A 6,114-nucleotide genomic window follows, 5' to 3' on the forward strand; every position below is an offset into this window, starting at 1 on the left:
GTCTTAGTAGAGGGTAGTATTGTATATTGGCTCAAGGGATACTTAATAATTTGTTGTCTTCCAAACTGTCCATACGCATAACTATTTATTTGTAATATTAGTTTAATGGCAAAGTTAACATGGCTGTTGTCACATAAGGTAAGTCCTTATCTCCACAATTAGCCTACTCTACACACTTAATATCTGTTAAACATGAATAACACATTTTAAGTTAAACTAATGCTAATGGGTTTATGTTAACTTGCTTTACTGTTTTTCATATCATGATTACATCTGAAGTGCTGAGCTGCTTCTGTCCATGCACTCATTGACAACCTGGTACTCATGGTCATCTGCTGCTTATCAATGCTACATAACATTTCAGAAAAATATTTTTTTTGAGTGAAATATCTTAAGTTAATTATTATCTGCTTCGTATTTTGACTTTTTCTTTTTTAAATTCATCCATTGCCAAAAAGACTTTTGCTATTGCATTCCCTAATTTCTGTTGAGTGCTGTACTTAATGCTTTAAGTGACAGGGTCAGAGGCTAGTTGCCAACTATCAACTCAGTACTTGGTTTTACACATTACATCTGTTATATGTGAGTTGCCTGCTTGCTAATATTAAGTAGCTTGAAAACACAAGGTTTACTCAACTTGTGTGATTTAAGGTCTCATGTTTGTGTAACAATAAGCCACCAGCTGGGTGCACACCCCTTTCCATGAAGGACATAGCCATTGTGTTAATGTCTCAGATGTGACCGTTATAAGCAATACTGCCTTCAAAATGAAATCACACTTGACAAACAAAGAATAACTATTGTGGGGACACGACACACTTTGCAAAATGTCATCAGATGTATTGTTGTACTTGACAGAACACATTTGCAGTAGGGGATTTCTAATATGGCATTATGCTGTATTAAATCTGATTAGTACTTCCTTGATGAAGGCGATGTAAGCTCAAATGCAGCCATTTTGTGCCTAAACCAGAAAGACTCTGCATTAGTAAACACACAGATAGGAGGTTAGTTCTCACCCTCTCATGGAAAATCAGTAACCATCTGTAATTTAAAGGGAAGCTGGAGGTTATTCTCATGTGGGAGAGTCATTACTTTGATTGAGAACAGCTGGTGTCATATTCTCCAGCTTCACCCCAGGTTGCCCTTTGTGGAAATGGCACTCTCCGTGGTGCTGAACAACTGCCTAAGTGGCACGACAGTCTATAGTTTTATGCTTAGTTTAACTCATGAAAATGACCCAGGTTCTTCTGTAGGGGCATTATTTCTTTATTTTTTAAGTTTAGAAGTCTTTTTTTCATTGCAGGGTCTTAGCATAGAGACTGGTCCATTTGATCTTGACAGAAGAAAGCCTGCAGGGGTGCAAACTCACTTTACTCTCTACTGTGCTTATCGACTACTACAGTCATTCTACAAAATAAAAACAATCTTTTTATAGCGGCAGACTACGGCGGGTAATTTAGTTTTAAAAAATTGTGAGTGAACCTTCATCTAGTGGGTCAGTTAGCCAATGAAGAAAATAATAGGAAATTAGTGGGCGTGCTAAATAACCTGAAGCATTACCTATGGTATGTTACTGTGTTTCCAGATTGTTTGTAGTAGGGGTGGTACGGTTCACAAAACCCACGGTTCGGTTCGTATCACGGTTTTAAGGTCACGGTTTTCGGTTCAGTACGGTTCTTATTTTTTCTTTAACACTCCAGAATATACTTCAGCATATAGCTAAAATTAGCATATTGAATGCATGTTGCACAAAACATGCACACAGTTGCAGTTCAATATTGTTTTATTTCATCATAGGTAACGTGAAATCCAAAAGGTGACGTGACGTGACCTGCAGCGGCACCCCACTCCACTTGAGGAGCGGTCGGCTCGGTGTCTCTCATAATCTGATGAAAATCTTTTAAACTGACCTTTGTCGATCTGAAATGAAGACAGATTCAGCAACTGCATGGCCTATTTCTCGCTTAAAATGTTTTCAGAAACACGTTTCGGTGAACTATTTTAGTACAATATGAGATCGTATTCTGAACAAGCCGCCATGACAGTCTGTTTTGAAATTTGGGACCAGCCAGACCCATGTGACGCAATCGTCCAATCAGCTGCCATGGGTTGCGTTTGTCACGCCCATCCCGCTCGTCATTCCCAGTAACTGTTTTAACATAGGTGTCGAAAGTGGACACTACGGCAGTAAGAGGTTAGTGCACATTAACAGTGTACTGACGAACCGTGCGGTACACACACGCTCCGGACCGAGACTAGCGAACCGAGCGGTTCGGGTGTTTTTTCATGAACCGTACCACCCCTAGTTTGTAGCAAATGGTGGTAATACAGATTCTTCTGTATGATGTATCCACAATGTCAGATGATAAGTCATCAGTTTACTGTATCATCAGGTCTCAATAGTTTACATGAATCTTACATTATGCCATGATTGACTAATGTCTTCAACTGAAATTCCTTTGCCATTCTAGTTGTTCATGCAGGTTAACTGTGTTGTTGAAATGATTAACTGTTAGTAATTTTGGTAATCCGTTGTTTGTCATTTATTTGTGGAAATACCAATAATTTCCTGGTTCCAGCTTCTCCAATGTAAGGTCCACAGTTAACTAGTCAATTCAATAGCTCATATTCTGTTGCACATTTCTTAAAATAAGATGACTTAAGTGATAAAATCCTATCGAGGTCAACAGGTTAATGTGTCTCTTTCCAGCCTGAACATTAAAGTGATGGTTCGGAGTAATTTCACCCTAGGGTCCTTTGCACCATGACCTCGAGCCAAACACCCCCCCAGAAGCTTTTTTCACCTGGGTCTAACATTGGGAGAGTTAGCGTAGAGTAGCGTTATCAGCTGAATAGCTTAGCGCAGGGGCTAATGGATCCAGTGATGTATCTCGTAAATGACCCCACTAATAATGCCCGAAATGATACCAAACTTCTACACTAGTACAAACAGGTTATGCACTCATAAAACGATGGATTGGAAAGTTTGTAAGTACACCAGAAGTTTATGAAGCCTGCTCTCTTCTGCTAGCTGCTGCTGCTGCTGCTGCTACCTGCAGTAAGCAGAGTGCTTAAGGCCGTCTACAAATTACAACACCGAAAAGAGATGCAACTAAAATATTTATTAATTTAACTTTTTTTTTTTTTTTAAGTAAGTGCTGTAGTATAACTAGCAGGAGACAAGTTATAATTGAGGTAAGTTTGGAGACATTACCTTATTTAATCATTAAATTAATAAATATTTTTGTTGTATCTCTTCGTGTAGTAATTTGTAGACGCCTAAGCACTCGTCTAACTGCAGGTAGCAGCAGCAGCAACAGAGAGCTGAAGAGAGCAGGCAAGTGTTCATAAACTTCTGGTGTACTTACAAACTTTCCAATCCATCGTTTTATGAGTACATAACCTATTTGTACTAGTGTAGAAGTTTGGTATCATTTTGGGCATTATTAGTGGGGTCATTTACGAGATACATCACTGGATCCATTAGCCCCTGCGCTAAGCTATTCAGCTGATAACGCTACGCTACACTAACTCTCCCAATGTTCGACTCAGGTGAAAATAGCTTCTGGGGGGGGGGGTGTTTGGCTCGAGGTCATGGTGCAAAAGACCCTAGGGTGAAATTACTCCGAACCATCACTTTAAAAGGTCATCTTCAGCTCTCATATGTTCTTAATCTATCCAGTCATTTAAAACGTTTTCAGTCTCTTCCATCTTTTCAAGTAGAGTTTATGATTTTGGCTTCATTGTGCAACCACTGAATAGCTTTATTATCTCTTATCTTTGCCCCTACACCGCTCTGGAAAACATGTGAGAGGAATCATCTCAAAATAACTGATGCCATGTAGTGTTTACTGCGAAAAGTCAGGCACACCCTGACATTTGGACACAACAAAAAAAGAAAGTAATAAAGTGAAATTGGTGCTGCTCTCCTGGTTAATAGAAAAGGTGAAATCCACAGAGTAGTTTCGAGGTCCTGAAACAATGTTGCTGGAGAGGTCAAAGTTGCAGTAATTAGATGTGATCCCCACCAGGCATTGCTGCCATGATTGAACTGTTTTATCAGGACTCTCTTTAATCTATGCCAAGGGTTAACATTTGGATTGAGTAGACCTGCAGTGGTTTTATAGTTGTGGGAGGAAGAGTCTCAAAACACTATCTCTCGGTCCTCAGGGCTTTATGGCATGAAACAGTAAACCTGGTGAGCAATAATATTTATCATGGGTTTTAATGACAACTATTCTTGTCTCAAGGCTTCAGTGAACTATGATGTTTGTTGCATTCTAAAAACCTCAACCGTTAAATTGTAATGTCAGTCACATCTCTGAATGTAATGGTACTACAATCAAATCCCATGAAGAGGTACACGAGTTTGGACATTTGAATAGTGCTGTGATAGTTTGAGAGTTTCTTTATTTACAAAATGCCTAATATCCATTTTCAGAAACTGAAACAAGATGAACATGACTTAAATGAACAAGCACACGGACAATTGAACACACAAAAATAAAAAACGTCCTGTTAATAGGGGTGCAAGATATATTGACTCAATATCATTATCGCAATATCATTATATCGAAAGTGTCGCAGTAAGTATGCAATATTTAGTTTATTTTGTGGAGCGCTGTGTCCCGTCCATTGGCTGTGTGGCTTAGTTGTGTTCGATTTAGAGGCCGCTTGAAACGCTATAATGATCCTGTTTCATTGGCCAGTTACCGTGCCACATGTTGGTACACGTCAGTGCATGGGTCCACTATGTGACAAACCCTACGTAGCGTACCACGTGTGCATATTCCGACTGAGTGACGGTGTAAGTGAAGAAATAGATAGAGACAACAAAACGGAACAAATCAGAGAAGCGAAAGTCCTGTTCTCTTTATTTATTTATTTTATACTGTCCAACCAGTAAAACATGTCCGGTTCTGTAGACATGGTCCTTATTTATTTATTCATGTTGGACCAGTCCAATATGTCAGTTGAAATAAACCTTGTCTTGTAAGAAAACTTGTTTAATTTGTTATGAACCTATTTGAATGCGTTTTTCCATAACGTTTGTAATTTTACAGATGTTTAAAAATATCGAAATTAATATCGATATTGCACTATTCATAATCAATATCGCAATATCACATTTTGTCAATATCGTGCAACCCTACCTGTTAAACATTATTTTTGACTTGTATTTCCATGTTAAAGACCCCTGTGCTTGATTAGTGCAATATGTCAAATGGTGGCTATATACCTTTTATAAATGAAGCTGGTCATATACAGTCTATTTGTAATTTAAAACAACCAACATTGTGTTAGTCTATTGTTTAATACCTAGAGACTTCCTTATCCTGTTTGTGGCTCCAAGCCCCAAACTCATTTCACTCCTACTAAAGATCTTTTTTGAAGTTCTTTTTACATCAATAAAGATGTAAGGCACAGAGGTAAAAGCATTTCTCCCAATATGTTGAACGATTCTTTTTTAAAGTGCGCCATTTCTAAAAACATGTTTTGTATAGTCCCAAATTATTACAAGGATTTGTTAGAAGTAATGTTAGATTCTCTCCGATCCCTTTACTTCCCTCTTATATCAGTTTGAATGGACAGTTGTCATTTTCATCTCATGCATAACATGAGGAGTATATTTTGTCTCTTTCAGTTCTGTGACACGTCTAATAAATCTTAGGCTCTCTCTCTAGGTCAAGTATTCCATCACTGTGCCAAAAACAGGTGTGTCATGGCTAGACGTGTCCCCGTCCTGTCCACTGAGCAGTCTGTCCTCTACAGGCTGTGTCCTTGTCCGCCTGTGTCACTCTGCACCAGGACTGATGTGATCTGACTGACAATAGCAGTCTGTCTGCCTGGTGCTATCTTATAATCCTGCTTTACAAGAGTCCATCCCACAGTAGTTGTTACAAATACAGATAAACTAGCATTGGGGGGGAAAGTCATGATATGAGCCCAAAACAGAATGTATCATTTGCTGTTGATTGTAGAAACCAGCATGAGTCACTGTTCACTAATTTTATTTCAGCTGTTTGGCAAACACCAAATCTTAAAGTATTTTTCATGGCTACTTGTACATAAAAGTGGCCTCCTTTATGAGATGTCTTCAAGTGTAGGCTG

This window comes from Perca fluviatilis, chromosome 21 (genome assembly GCF_010015445.1).
Source record: "Perca fluviatilis chromosome 21, GENO_Pfluv_1.0, whole genome shotgun sequence".
In the NCBI taxonomy this organism is placed as follows: domain Eukaryota; kingdom Metazoa; phylum Chordata; class Actinopteri; order Perciformes; family Percidae; genus Perca; species Perca fluviatilis.